Here is a 15,803-nt window from a genome sequence, read left to right as displayed (position 1 = left end):
TCTATACCAGAGCTGTTGTATTTTGTCCTTTTACATTTAATGCCATTCTCTGCTGTGGACAGGTAGTTTTTTAGTCATTTACATTCAATTTCACTCTCATATTTTAAGTTGAGAGAGAGTCTCTTGCCCACACGCCTGGCTGTCTTCCCCGGGACCCCTCGGAGGGGATGGGCTCCAGCTTCCCTCCCCAACCCGAACAGAGCTCCCGGCAGCCGAAGACCACCGGAACCTAGCTACAGCCATGCTCAAGGCCCCTCTCCACACATTCGGACAGGCCTCACGCATGAAGGTACCGGCAGAGGAACCCAGGTGTGTGTAATCCCATCAATGGCCGACATCCAGAGACTTAAAAGCAAGCTCCCAGAAGCGATATCTTATAACCTACTTTTCCCTCTGGGAGAAACTCGCAAGCTACTGAGAGCTTCCTGCCCACATGGGATAGCTTCGCAAGCTTCCCATGGTGTATCCTTATGCCAAAGCCAGTAACCAGCTGGATCTCATTCCCCTGACCCTGAAAGAGCCTCCAATACGGCATCGCTGGGAAGGCCGAGAAGAGAGAGGCTTCTAAGATCTCAGGGATAGGACGAATGTAGAGGCTACTGAGACCGCTCAAGCAACTCGATGATCAACGTGATTTTGTAATTCGTGATTCATGATTTTAAGTTGATAATTCCACAGTATTTCGCAATTCTAAATTTAACTTAGATGCTACCACTTAAAAATCTGCTTTAATAAATTATTTACACTGGGATTAGGCAAAAATCACTGAAAACAAAGTTATTTTTTTTTTCTTTTTACCACATGCATGGACTGGAGCGAGAGTACAGCAGGTAGGGTAGGGCGTTTGCACTGCACGCAGCCTACCCAGGTTTGATTCCTCTGTCCCTCTCAGGAGAGCCCGGCAAGCTACCGAGAGTATCTTGCCCGCACGACAGAGCCTGACAAGCTACCCATGGCGTATTCAATATGCCAAAAACAGTAACAACAAGTCTCAGAATGGAGACATTACCAGTGTCCACTCGAGCAAATCGATGAACAATGGGACGACAGTGCTACAGTTCTTTTGTATTTAACAATGATATGATACGGTACAGGTCATTTTGGATTCGGAAACTTAGGTATTTTCTCAGCTTTCATGACGTCTTGATTACTTCTTCTCTTATGTTTGGTAAATGCTTCATATCATCTCTTTGATTATTGTCCCTGCTCCTATCCCTTTGTACCTTCTGAGCATTATCCTGATATTTGCCATTATAATGGAGTCTGATATTTCTCATATATCCCTAAATCTTTTTTCTTTCAACATTATTTGAGTCATGGCTATGATTTTATGCTCAATTTCTGATATGCCCTCTTCTGTGAGATTGAATATACTTGTTATGCTTTACATATTAAATTGAATTTCACTTTATAAGCTCTTCAATTTAATCTCTTGGTGAGGAAATCCTGTAGCTTTTTGATCTTTTTATTATCTTGGACTTGCTTCTCTGTGTCTCAAATTCTCTTTTATTAAGTTTAATATGATGGCTCTCAATTCTTTATCTATTCTGAGTCTAGAAGCTTGCTTCTGGAGACATATTTTCTTTAAGAAATTCAATTTTATTTTTACCATGGCTCACCACACCAAATTTTTATGCTTACACATCTGGGTTTACTTTCATTTTTCAATAGATTGCACTGCACCATTAGGGTTGGAACTGTGCTTTTTTTTTAAACAAATGTGCCAGGGAGCAGAAGGACAATGACAATAAAGAATTTTTTTTAATTTAGTGTTACCAGTGGAGTGGTTTGAGGAGAAAAGCAGAGAGGGAGAGCACCACATTGGCTAGGCACCTCTATTGCCACTCCTACTAAGTCAATAATCTACATTATGATTTTCCACTTCTAGACCATGACCTGATCACTTTACCATTTCCTGGATCAAAGTGGAGGTTGATTGTTCCAGCAGTAACTAAAGTCCGGTTCAGGTTTTTGGAATTTTCCCAGTTATGCCATTTGATGTTCTCTCATATGTTCTGTAAGGCAGTTTCTATCCTATTAATTTTTCTATATTTTGTTATTTCCATTAGCTTTGTTACTTTATCATATAGTTCATTATCTGTTCGTAGACTTCTAGGAATTCACATCTAAATCAAAATTCTTCTAATATATTTTAGTTTGGCTATTTTATTCTTCAGGTGTATTTCGGGGGGCGATGAATTTTCTTCTGTTTTCTCTCTCTTTGTTAGAGAGCTCATTTTGCTCATTTTTTCTTCTGAGTTCACTGAGAATATTTATAACTATATGGACCCATTTTCTTGTTGACTACTCAGCTTCATATCATCAAGGTACTGGGGGAAGGGCTTATCCTGCTCATTCTTTTGAAATGTAGTCTTCTGGTTTGTTTGTTTTTTTTACTTAGCTCCTAATGTTTGCTTCTCTAAACTGGGTGAAACAGTATCCTCTACCAGTCTTTAAAGAGTGGCCTGTGTTCATGCTGAGCCTTGTTTAATTTTGTCCTAGTTATTGGTCGTCTCTTGAACCTTTTGGACTGCCTAGGCAGGCTGGTTTATTCTTGATAGGCTCCTGTTGCTAAGGATGTGCCAAGACTTGTCAGAGTTCCTTGGGAAGAGATCTTTTTTTAGCACCCAGTTTCAGACTGCTTGGAGTTCAGATCATCAGGTATCAAGTTTTATAGAATGCTACTTAATATTTTCTATGAAGGGTGCTATAGAAATAGAACCTGCAAGTCTCCAGTAATATGGAGATGATCCAGTGGGGATAGCTCCAATAACCGAAGTCCAAATAAATGCATACACTCCTTCCTTGGAGGCACCAAAACACTATAGTAAGGCCAGGATGAGTATATATTATGAAGTGTGTTGTGACCTATATTCCGTAAGAGATTCTCTGCATTAGGGATGAACACTCATGCCCATATGTCTGCCTCTCTTTTCTGCTTACTGTGGTCTTTTTTTGTCTTTTGTTGTAAAAAAAAAAAAAGCTATTTAGGATATTCTCAGCTCTTTTTCAGTGAGAACTATCCCATATATAGTTATAATTTTAATGTGTCAGTGGGCAGAAGTGAGTCCAAGTCCTTCCTACACTCCCACCCTGTGCTGCTTCCTAATGTATTTTCAACGAATGCAACAAATTAGCGACTGGAGAAATAGTACAAAGAATAGGACACTGGTCTTACATGCAGCCAACCTGGGTTTGTTCCCAGTCAAATCCGTATGGTTCCTCGAGTCTGCCAGGAGTGACCCTTAAGCACAGCACCAACCAAGAGTAAGACCTGAAAATAGCTAGCTGGGGCCACAAAACTAAAAAATAAAAATGAAATAAATACCAGATTAATATTCCCAGTAAAATATAGCAACAACTGACATTTTATACACCACTGTGTTGTTACCATATCTATTACATCTATATGCTATAGAACTATCCAGTGATTATTTAAAATAATCTCATGTGTTATACTTTCAGTGAGAAAAGATGTGGTTTATGAACATAGCTATTTAAGATTTCCCCTGCTCTTTATTTCTTAATTCAGGTGATCATTTAGGGTCAATTCCTTTTATGCAGAAAGACATGCTATCATGTTGCACAATTTGTAGCACAAAATTTGTTGCCTTTATTTAGGAATGTCATTATTTCATGTGTGCAGAATCACCATATGGATGGAACTCAGCCGGAAGCAGATGGAAGTAGCCTTACAACAGAGTATCATTGATTTCAACTTTTCTCAAAGATAAACATGGTATATTCTTTCTATTGATTTCCAGAGTACTTAAGTGATTGTTTTTTATCAATTTTATCCAATTTTGTATGTACAGTTTTTCTTTGAAGAGGGGATTTTCCAGTATCCTCACCTGACCAGAGTTGAAACTAAACATAAGCTTGCCTATATTAAATCCTAATCTAATATTTTATTAATACTAAATATTTTATTCTTTAATGAGATTCAATAGATTGTAATATTTTATGGGTATCTTCAAATAATCAGTTTGGAATTTGTTTATTAATTCTAGTGAATATTCAGAATTGTGTCTTCATTTTTGTAATCTTTGACTCCATCTTATCAGTTTGGGGTCCTCACTGTTTATTAACGTTTGGTAATACAATTTAAGTTAATTGCTTTCTCTTTTATTTAATTTTTAAAACTTCTTTATAAAGCCATTTACTAATAAAAGCTCTGTTCTTGGTAAAGCACCCACAGGAAAAAAAAAGGATCATTGTCTTAAGAAAAATCCTTCCTTGACATTATGTAAGTTCTTTTTCCATTTCCAACTTAAATCAAAGGAAACCTAAAAAAATTAATTTCAAATAAAGTTAGATTTTTAACTTTCACAATTTATAATTTATTGGATGGTGGACAGACAAAATGGATCACAAACTCCTTACTATTTTAATATATTAAAATTGGAGGTGTCTCCAGAATACAAAGACTATCTACAGAATGGGAAAGGATATTTACACAATACCCACCAGATAAGGGGTTGATATCAATGTTATATAAAGCACTGATTGAACTCTACAAGAAGAAAACATCCAACTCCATCAGAAAATGGGGCAAAGAAATGAACAGAAACTTTCCCAAGGAAGAGATACGAGTGGCCAAAAGGCACATGAAAAAGTGCTCTACATCACTAATCATCAGGGAGATGCAGATCAAAACAACCATGAGATACCACCTCACACCACAGAGACTAGCACACATCCAAAAGAACAAAAGCAACTGCTGTTGGAGAGGATGTGGGGAGAAAGGGACCCTTCTACACTGCTGGTGGGAATGCCAACTGGTTCAGCCCTTTTGGAAAACAATATGGACGACTCTCAAAAAATTAGAAATTGTGGGGGCTGGAGTGATAGCATAGCGGGTAGGGCGTTTGCCTTGCACGCGGCCGACCCAGGTTCAAATCCCAGCATCCCATATGGTCCCCTGAGCACCGCCAGGAGTAATTCCTGAGTGCAGAGCCAGGAATAACCCCTGTGCATCGCTAGGTGTGACCCAAAAACCAAAAAAAAAAAAACCCACAAAAAATGAGAAATTGAGCTCCCATTTGACCCAGCAATACAACTGCTGGGAATATATCCCAGAGAAGCAAAAAAGTATAGTCGAAATGACATCTGCACTTATATGTTCATCGCAGCACTGTTTACAATAGCCAGAATCTGGAAAAAACCTGAGTGCCCTAGAACAGATGACTGGCTGAAGAAACTTTGGTATATCTATACAATGGAATACTATGCAGCTGTTAGAAAAAAGGAGGTCATGAATTTTGCATATAAGTGGATTGGCATGGAGAGTATTATGCTAAGTGAAATGAGTCAGAAAGAGAGAGACAGACATAGAAAGATTGCACTCATCTGTGGAATATAAAATAACAAGAGTAGGAGACTAACACCCAAGAATAGTAGAATTAAGTACCAGGAGGTTGACTCCATGGCTTGGAGGCTGGTCTCACTGGGCAACTCAGAGAAGGGAACACCAAGTAAAATGCGGTCGGAGGCCATGCAGGGGAAGGGTGATGCTTGCCGAATGTAGACTAGAGACTGAACACAATGGCCACTCAACACCTTTATTGCAAACCATAACACCTAATTAGAGAGAGAGAACAAAAGGGAATACCCTGCCACAGTGGCAGGGTGGGGTGGGGGGAGATGGGATTGGGGAGGGTAGGAGGGATGCTGGGTTTACTGGTGGTGGAGAATGGGGACTGGTGAAGGGATGGGTTCTCGAACTTTGTATGGAGGAAACATGAGCACAAAAGTGTATAAATCTATAACTGTACCCTCACGGTGATTCACTAATTAAAAATAAATAAATTTTAAAAAATTAAAAAATTAAAAAAATTCTCAAAAGAAATGACAAGCCAAGAGGTAGGAACTCCCAGATATAACTGTCTTCAGGCTGAAAACTCTGGGACCCCCTTAAGAGGGGGACAGGTCTGGGTCCAAGTCTCTGCTCTGACAAAGCCATGGCAGACACACCCACACCCCATAGCCACTGCCATACAAACAGGCCAGCTTCACTGTTTCACAAGTAATCTCAGAAGACACCAAGCTAGTGAAACTCCCAAGTACACTGGTCTTTGAGCTAAGAACTCTGGGGCCTCCTTGGGAGTGGGGAAGGCGGAGAATTGTCCCACTTCTACAGATTCTGGAGCCCCTGGAATATGTGGCCACATGAGGCCACACAACACCTCCAAATTTCACAATTTCACAGCTCAGTGGGAACACAATAAATTTGGTGGGAAAGTAGCATAGAAATTAGATGGGAAAATATCATAGAAGCATACTAAGCCCAAAAGGCAAAAGCAGATGGTTTAACTAGCAACAAATCATTCATAAATCCTCAGGCTGTGGTTTTAATATCACCATTCTGAGATATAATAATTTTCACAAATTTTCTTTAACTGAAATTTTCTTTTTTGGTAATTCCACATACTATTTTGTTGTAATAAGCAATAAGCAATACAAAATATTATTTTATGCCTGGCAAGAGTGTAGATTTGTAGAGGTCAGAAACTGAGGACAATGATGGAGTAAGGTCATACTCGTGATGAGATTAATGCTGAAAAACTGAATGTCTGAAATAACTGTATTATAAACAATTTTGTGAAGCACAGTGTTTAAACAAAGGGAAAAAAAAACCTAATTATACCCATAGCATGAATACCCAACTTTTTTTGGGGGGTGGGGGCGGTGTTGAGATACACCCACCAGTGCTCATGGCTTAATACTGGCTCTGCACTGAGGGATCATTGCTGGTGGGCTCAGGGGACCATATTGGGTGCTGGGGACTGAACCAGGTCAACCACTTGCAAAGCAAGCACCCTGGCCACTGTACTACTCTTCCAGCCTTAAAATAAATAAGTGACTATTAGAAATATGTCTTTCTAAAGCAGTCAGGCAGGCAAACAGACACATCAAGGGTTGGGGATACATTGGCAATGAGTTTCCGGAAACCATGAAACCAAGATATGAGGAGCTGGAGAAATAACACAGGAGTTAAGACTCTTGTCTTACACATAGCCAGCTTTGGTTTAATCCACAGAACCACACACAGTCCCTGAGCACTACCAGTAGTGATTCCTGCATAGAGGGCCAGAAGTAAGGCCTGGGCACAGTCAGGTGTGGCTTTAATCACTGCAAGTTTAAAACAAAACACCAAGATATGACAAAACATGAAAAGGAGTTAACTCTACAACCAAAAAAAAAAATACGCTATGAAAAGCAAAGTCAGGATCTTCTCAGGAGACAACTTAGCAGGAATAAAGAATAAGAATACGGGTAAAGGGCCTAAGATACTTCAGCTGACTGAAACACTTACTTTGCATGCAAGAGGCCCTGGATCCCTTATAAAGCACAAGGGTACTAGCATCACCAGGAACAATCCCTAAGGACCAAGAGGGAAGTAGCCCCACTTGGTATAGCCCCACTAGGTGGGGCTGAAAACACAAATGAAAAATCTACAAATATGAAAGGAGACCACTAGAATCCAAAGACCCCTTTCCTTGGCAACAGCCTAACAAGGAACTTTTAACCCCAAATCCGGCCAGCTTGGAGAAGGCCTACAGAATCTGTTTTGCAAAATCAAGCCCTGCACACGCCACTTTAGGGCTGTCCGCATCCCAGCTGAAGGTAGATAATTCCTTTCTTCTAATTGGAGCATACCATTTTGAAGTCATCTATGCTTCCCCACTTGGGGTGCTTAATTTCCTTTCCCCATATTCAACTATTTTTGTTTCACTTTCCATCTTGTCCTGGAATTTTTCCCTGCAAAAATAGACAATGAAATTAAGACACCTGAGTGGAAGTCAAAACTAGCTTTTCCTTTCCCCGCAAAAATAACCTCACCTCAGCCTCTGAACCACAGTTCCCACAAATTTGGGTAGTAGGGATAAGCTCCTAGGCTGTGCAGATTAACTGGGTCTAAGGCAGTTTGATGGTTGCTTTAGTGGGACTGGCCATGTTACAAGTGACATTAGTCTAGTTACTGAGTGAATCCTTGAATATGGTACGTAAAATTAGCAACAAAATATCAGGTGCGTATGAAGCTGTATTAATAGCTTTGAGAGAGTAGTTTGGGAGATTGGAGTAGTAGCACAGTGGGAAGGGCGGTTTTTTTTGCCTTACATGTGGCCAACCTGGGTTCAAATCACTGGCATCCCATATGGTGCCTCCAGCACCGCCAGGAGTAATTCCTGAGTGCACAGCCAGGAGTGACCCCTGAGCATCACTGAGTGTGACCCAAAAAGTCAAAAAGAATAAAAAAGAATGAAAAAGTAGTTTTGGATTCCACGAAGGGCTGTGTTCAGACCTCAGGCTGGGTCCTCTGATTCTATTATATGGAATCCTGGGTCCATGCTGGTATCTCGCTCGTTTTATCGCTCAAAGTCCAGGTTGGTCTCTTGCTGAGGCTCCGAGGCCTGCCTCTAGGCCCTTAGCCCAGACACTCAGTTCTTTTCTTCTGTTTCTTCTTGTTCTCAGGCCACGTGGGTGAGAACTGCTGCTTTCCTGCTGTAGGCCTGGGAGAGGGGTCAAAGAGAAATAGCTGTCTGTCTGAGCTAGAGCACAGGATCAAAGCGAGGGCTGCCAGACCCGTGTTCCCCTTCTACTGCATCTTTTGAGGACGCTTCGCTATTAGCATTATTTTTGACTGCTGGTGACATATAAAATGGCCAATTTTTTAAATTGATTATCAGAGACCATGCCCCTCCCACTGTTCCCCCATCACCCCCACCCCCGCCCCCACTTAATACAAATACTTTAGTGTCCAAGCAGGGCAGAGAACCACAGGCAGACTTTCATCATTCCTTATCTCCCTGGGTACTTTGCTGGCAAGGTCAGTGGAGAAAGCCGGAAGATAGTGGCGCTCCACTGTGTCTCCCCACGGGCAACCATCCTCGTGGGACACCGTTAAGAATCTAAGAATCTACTAAGATGGACGACCACCCAAAATGGTACCCTGAGCACTACCAGGAGTGATCCCTGACTTAGAACCAGGAGTAAGTCCTGCATACAGATAGGCGTGCCCCCACCCCCCCAAAAAAAAACAATAAAGAAACTTAAAGAGATCCAACAAACCTAACTAGGCCCCAGTGTTGGTTTTAGAAAAGGACTACGTGCAAAATATGGGTATCTGTGCCACCACGGAAAATGGAATCAAGAATTTGAAAGTCAAAAAGCTCAGTGAGGGGCTGGAGCTATAGCACAGCAAGTAGGGCATTTGCCTTGCACGTGGCCAACCCGGGGTTCGAATCCCAGCACATCCCATATGGTCCCCTGAGTACGGCCAGGAGTAATTCCTGAGTGCAGAGCCAGGAGTAACCCCTGTGCATCTCTGGGTGAGACCCAAAAAGAATTAAAAAAAAAAAAAACCTCAGTGAGATGACTAGAAAAAATACCCTGTTATGCACTGTCTTATCTCTTAAACCCAGATAGCTCTTATTCATCTCTTGAGGCATAAAGCTTGGTGTCAAGGGAGAATACCGGATATGCAATGCCCGTGAAGAAGAGCATAGGATAGGACAAAACTTAATTTCTGAAAAACAAAGATGACAGGTAAAGAAGGATAGTTTTTTTTTTTTGCTTCATATACATTTTATTTTTATTTATTTATTTATTTATTTATTTTTAAATAATTTATTTATTTTTAATTAGAGAATCACCGTGAGGGTACAGTTACAGATTTATACACTTTTGTGCTTATACTTCCCTCATACAAAGTTCGGGAACCCATTCCTTCACCAGTGCCCATTCTCCACCACCCGTAAACCCAGCGTCCCTCCCACCCTCCCCAATCCCATCTCCCCCCCAACCCACCCTGCCACTGTGGCAGGGCATTCCCTTCTGTTCTCTCTCTCTAATTAGCTGTTGTGGTTTGCAATAAAGGTGTTGAGTGGCCGCTGTGCTCAGTCTCTAGCCCTCATTCAGCCCGCAACTCCCTTCCCCCACATGGCCTTCGACTACAATGTAGTTGGTGATCGCTTCTCTGAGTTGCCCTTTCCCGGAACGTGAGGCCAGCCGCGAAGCCATGGGGTCAACCTCCTGGTACTTATTTCTACAGTTCTTGGGTATTAGTCTCCCACTCTGATATTCTATATACCATAGATGAGTGCAGTCTTTCTATGTCTGTCTCTCTCTTTCTGACTCATTTCGCTCAGCATGAAACTTTTCATGCCCATCCACTTGACTACAAAATTCTTGACTTCCTTTTTTCTAACAGCTGCATAGTATTCCATTGTATAGATGTACCAAAGTTTCCTCAACCAGTCATCCGTTTTGGGGCATTCGGGTTTTTTCCAGATTCTGGCTATTGTAAACAGTGCTGCAATGAAAATACATGTGCAGATGTTGTTTCGATTGTGCTTTTTTGCCTCTCTGGGATATATTCCCAGCAGTGGTATTGCTGGGTCAAATGGGAATTCAATATCTAATTTTTTGAGAATCGTCGAAATTGTTTTCCAGAAGGGCTAAACCAGTCGGCATTCCCACCAGCAGTGAAGAAGGGTCCCTTTCTCCCCACATCCTCTCCAACAGCGGTTGCTTTTGTTCTTTTGGATGTGTGCTAATCTCTGTGGTGTGAGGTGAAAAACAAAGATGAAAAAAACAAAACAAAACAAAGCTGAAAAAAAACAAAGCTGAAAAAAAAAAAGCTGAAAAAAAAAGCTGAAAAAAAACAAAGCTGAAAAAAAAAAACAAAGCTGAAAAACAAAGATGACAGGTAAAGAAGGATAGTTTTTTTTTTGCTTCATATACATTTTATTTTTATTTATTTATTTTTTTTAAAATTTATTTATTTTTAATTAGTGAATCACCGTGAGGGTACAGTTACAGATTTATACATTTTTGTGCTCATGTTTCCCACATACAAAGTTCGAGAACCCATCCCTTCACCAGTGCCCATTCTCCACCACCAGTAAACCCAGCGTCCCTCCCACCCTCCCCAGTCCCGTCTCCCCCCCCCACACACACACACTGCCTCTATGGCAGGGTATAAAGAAGGATAGTTTCAATGGAAATCCAAAGAAAAATGACAGCAGCGTGGGTGTGTTCTGTCAAGCTAGAGAATTTACAAACACTCCCCACCTTTATTGTTTAGCGGCTCCCCACCCCCACTCCACCCCTTCTTGGTCAGTTGTTGTAGCATATATGATACACTAGTGCCATCGTGCGGTCAAAATTTGAGAACAGCCAAAGCTCAAGCAAGCTATTCTGAGCGGGGGATGGCTTTTGTAGGCCCAAGTAGCAAGAGATGACAGGCTCTCACATGGTGCCTTGCGTGCTCAAGAGTTGAGGTAGCTTGAAGCTAATGTGATACAATGATGGAGAGATCTGTTGCATGGGTGTCCTTTGAAAAACATATCTTTAAGCGTATTTTCATAACTGGGTGTGTTCTATGTTGAGTTACCTATGGCCCGCCCTACAACTTCCTGTGCCTAAACTTCCGGGTAGTTGCTGCCTCATTAAAAATGCAGTTTTAGATTGGAGTCCAAAAAATGTTCTATTTCTGATAGCTCTGAGTGGCAGGCCTAAGGAACAGAGGTGTTAAGTTTGGGTGTTTTCGAATTACTTCCGCTTGATGGCAGTTATGCTCAAGAGGTCCCAACAGGCCCAGTCTAAGTGCCCTCTTTTCCCACCTTTTCAGTCTGAAAAGAACACAACAAAGATACAACCCTGCCCAGAAAAATGTCTCTCTGGTATTCTGTCTGGTTTTTAAAAACCACACCACTGTGTATTGAATTCTGTTGTCTATCTGAAACACTCATTCTCAGATACTTTTCCTTTAGTAATTAAAATTCAGCTGACTTTATCTATGTGGCTCTGGTATATGAACTCAACTTTGGCTGTCCAGTACTTCCTAATGATGTCGTGGGTCCCAAGGGGTGGCTTATGTCACGCGGGGAGGAGAAAGACAGTCACTTTCTTCCCATCTGCCTCTGCCACCCAGGACCCGGATTACTAGGTTCTTGCCTCCTCTTGCAGAAAAAAATTTCAGGAGTAGAAGAGCAGTGAAGTAAAACATTTTATTTGGAGGTTTTTGAAGGGGAGTAAGGACAGAAAGTGGGAGGAAGTAACGTGCTCAAGAGGGAGCGTGGGCTTCCCCGAAAGTAGAGAGAGCCCCTACACACACCCCAGCATTAGACAGCTAAGCAGGAAAGTACACATCTCAAGAGGGGAGACGCAGGCAATATGTATGTGCTGGAGTGTGCTGGGCCACGTGAGCGCAAGCAGCACGCGGGCACAGGCGCATATGCGCGCCATTCCCTTGTTCAACAGGGCTTTTACGGGATCTCCCCAATCTGCTCCCGAGTGGGGCTTCTACCTAGGAATAAGTCCATTGCTAAGAAGGTTATCAGGAGGGGTAGAGTTGGGAGTGGTGATGATCTTCTTTGAAAATCCTTTCCTGGCCTTTTGTTTCTGCTGGGAGCTTCTCTGGAGAGGGGGCATGGGGTCTCCAGCTTTCTCTGGGTCTGTCGCTGGGCCAGGTAAGGGTCTCCTTAGGCCTTAGTTCCTGTTTGCTGCAAGGTTGGCTTTCCCAACTTCAGGACTTTGACTTCCCAGGAAATTTACTGCCATGGCCTTGGGCGGGGGCCTTCCCAGTCGGCCTGCCTGCCTACATCACGAAGGCATCAGATTTTCTTCAGAGGGTAGATCCAGGTGCAAACAGGAGAAATTTCGTGAAACCTGGCAATCTGCAGTCAACAAGTAGGGAATCCTCAAGATCTCTTGTCCAAATCACCTCGCAGGCAACCGGGAGAATATCTTTTTCATCTTGTTACCTTTGATTTTATTTTGGGGTAGAAGAACTGCTGCCTGCCCCAGTATCCTGAACTATCAATTTTGCGGGTCGTTTTCAATGCAAATATTAACATCTTTAGAGGTACTTATCTAAGTTGTAAACTCCTTTGTTCACTCTTCACCTCCTAAATTGATCGTCCCCTTTGCAGAAACAATCTCATTGGAATGACCAGCTGATGGGTTCCACTATCATAGGTTTACACTTCCAAGCACAAGCAACATGTGACTTTTTTCTTGCTATTTTTCTTTGGGTCAATTTAATTGTTTTACAGCCGTACTGATCTAAAAGGAATGAAGAATACTCCTTTCCTCTCCTGCAGTTTTATACAACAATTTGGCATGAGCAATAAACAAAAACTGTCCTTATTATATGCTGGACTGGAGCGATAGCACAGCAGGCAGGGCGTTTGCCTTGCACGTGGCCGACCCAGGTTCGATTCCTCCGTCCCTCTCCAAGAGCCTGGTAAGCTACCGAGAGTATCCCACCAGCATGGCAGAGCCTGGCAAGCACCCCGTGGCGTATTCGATACGCCAAAAACAGTAACAAGTCTCAAAATGAAGACATTATTAGCGCCCGCTCCAGCAAATCGATGGACAGACAGTGCAAATATATGCAAATCAGTAGTTCCTTCTTAATCCTAGTTTCATTTTTTGTGACTTTCACTGTCCAGTAGTAAACTGCAACTTGAAAATACTAAACAAATTAAGATACCTTCAGAGACCATATTCACGTGATATTTATTCCAGTAAAATTCCATTACAGCTTTATTCTACTTTAATTATTCATTTTATTTTACCACATTTACATTTGCTACAGGTGTGTACAGAAAAGAACAGAATATGCCCTACCAAAATATCAGGTATCCCCTGGCGTAGACACAAGGGCCAGGAGGACTGGTTCATGGTAGGAAGCCTACCTCAAATGCTGGAGGGAAAGGCAGTTGGGTCAGAGAAGGGACCACCATTACAAGACAGTTGGAAATGATCAGTCTGGACAAGAACTGCATGCTAAAAACAGGTAAAGGAAAAGACATGATAACCTCTCCATATCTGTAGTGGAAACCATAATGACCCAAAGGTGAGAGAGACAGAGAGGGAGAAGGAAAGTACATGCCCCATAGAGACAGAAGGGGGGGGAGGGTGGAATGGTGGAAGGTGGAGGGAGGTAAACAGGGGACATTGGTGGTAGGAAATGTACACTGGTGGAGTGATGGATGTTGGAACATTGTATGAGTGATCAGCTTTGTAACTCTGTACCTCAGTGTCTTGATTAAAAAACCAAAACCAAAAAGAACATAGCCTTACACTGAAGAAAAACTCACCACTTAAAATGTGTGAAATTAAGGGGGCTGGAGCTATACTACAGCGGGTAGGGCGTTAGCCCAGCATCCCATATGGTCCCCCGAGCACCACCAGGAGTAATTCCTGAGTGCAAGAGCCAGGAGTGACCCTGGTGCATCATCGGGTGTGACCTAAAAAGAAAAATAATAATAATAAAATAAATAAATAAATAAAAATTAAAAAGACCTAGTTCCAATCCTTTTCAGGCTCTTCCAAAAAAAAAACAAAGATATAGAAATTCTCCCAAATATGATGAGTTTCCTGATACAGAAACATTTCCCTGATACAAAGTAGATAGAGATGCCACTAGAAAAAAAACGATAGACTTATATCCCTGGTGAAATTTCTTATATCCCTGTGTGAAATTACTTCCTTATGATATCAGCACTGAGTATTGTTCTAAAAAATACAATAAGCCCTGGGGTTCTGAACCATCTCCCACCCTTCAAATGTAAAAAAGTATCCATAAGGAGACCAAACTGTCAGAAAACCTAGCTGCAAGATCTGAGGTTATTTTAAGGAATGTGTTCAAACCCTCAAGATTAGTCTTCCTCTGGTTCTGTAACTGAGATCGGCCAAGCACCCTTCCTGGTTCTCTTTACATTCAGAGATTGCAATTGTTTTCTTATTACAGTCCTGTCGTGGCTCTAGCAACGGCTTACATTCGGAATATCATGGGTTATTAGGTGCTGTAGGGCTTCTGCAAATACTTTAATATATCTCGGGCACGGGTTCAGCAGCACCATGAGGCCCCGCCCCTCCTCCCTGTGCCAGGACTCCCTGGTTCTGGCTCCTCTCTTCTAGGCTCCATCACCAGTACCTGCCTCACCCCTGCTCCTTCCAGAACACAGAGAACAGCAGAGTCGCCTGGATTGAGTTCAGGACCTTTTAGGTCACCCCGCTGCTGAACTGTCCTCACCAACAAGGCCAGCACCCAGGAAGAACTTGCCTCGTGGGGTTTCTGAAACTCTTTCCGCACGATGGCAGTAGCGGCCTAGAAGAGACAGTAGCCACCATGGCGCACAATGTGCTCCCGCCCTTCCCGTGTGAAAAAAATCCCCACTAGCCAACCAAGAATCCACAGCACAAGGCTGCCTGCCATGGTTTGCCTTACTTGGAAATTATCTGCTCAAACACCATTTTGTTTTGTTTTTTTTTAATAGAACCACTCTGAGATAGTTACAAAGCTTTTATACAAAGCTTTGTATAAAAGCTTTGTAACTATCTACAACTATATACAAAGGATTCAAAGTATATTGACTATATTAACTATATACAAGTATATTACAAAGTATATTAACTATATACAAAGTATATTAATATAATATAAATATTATATTAATATATACTTTGTATATATTATTTGTATATATATACAAATATAACAAGTATATTTGTTAATATACAAAGTATATTAACTATATACAACGGATTCAAAGTATATTGACTTTGAATCCTGCAATGATCTAACACCTGTCCCTCCACCAGTGCCCATTTTCCACCACCAAAGTTCCCAGTATCCCTCTAGCCTTGCCAACCCCATCCCACGACCCATATCTGTGCCAGGTACCTTCCTTTTACTCTCTCTCTACTTTGGGGGCATCATGGTTTGCATACAGTTACTGAGAGGGCATCATGTTTGGTCCTCAGTCTACATTCAGTACACAACTTCA

Source organism: Sorex araneus, chromosome X, assembly GCF_027595985.1.
Source record: "Sorex araneus isolate mSorAra2 chromosome X, mSorAra2.pri, whole genome shotgun sequence".
Taxonomy (NCBI): Eukaryota; Metazoa; Chordata; class Mammalia; order Eulipotyphla; family Soricidae; genus Sorex; species Sorex araneus.
Note: the sequence above shows the minus strand (reverse complement) of the source record.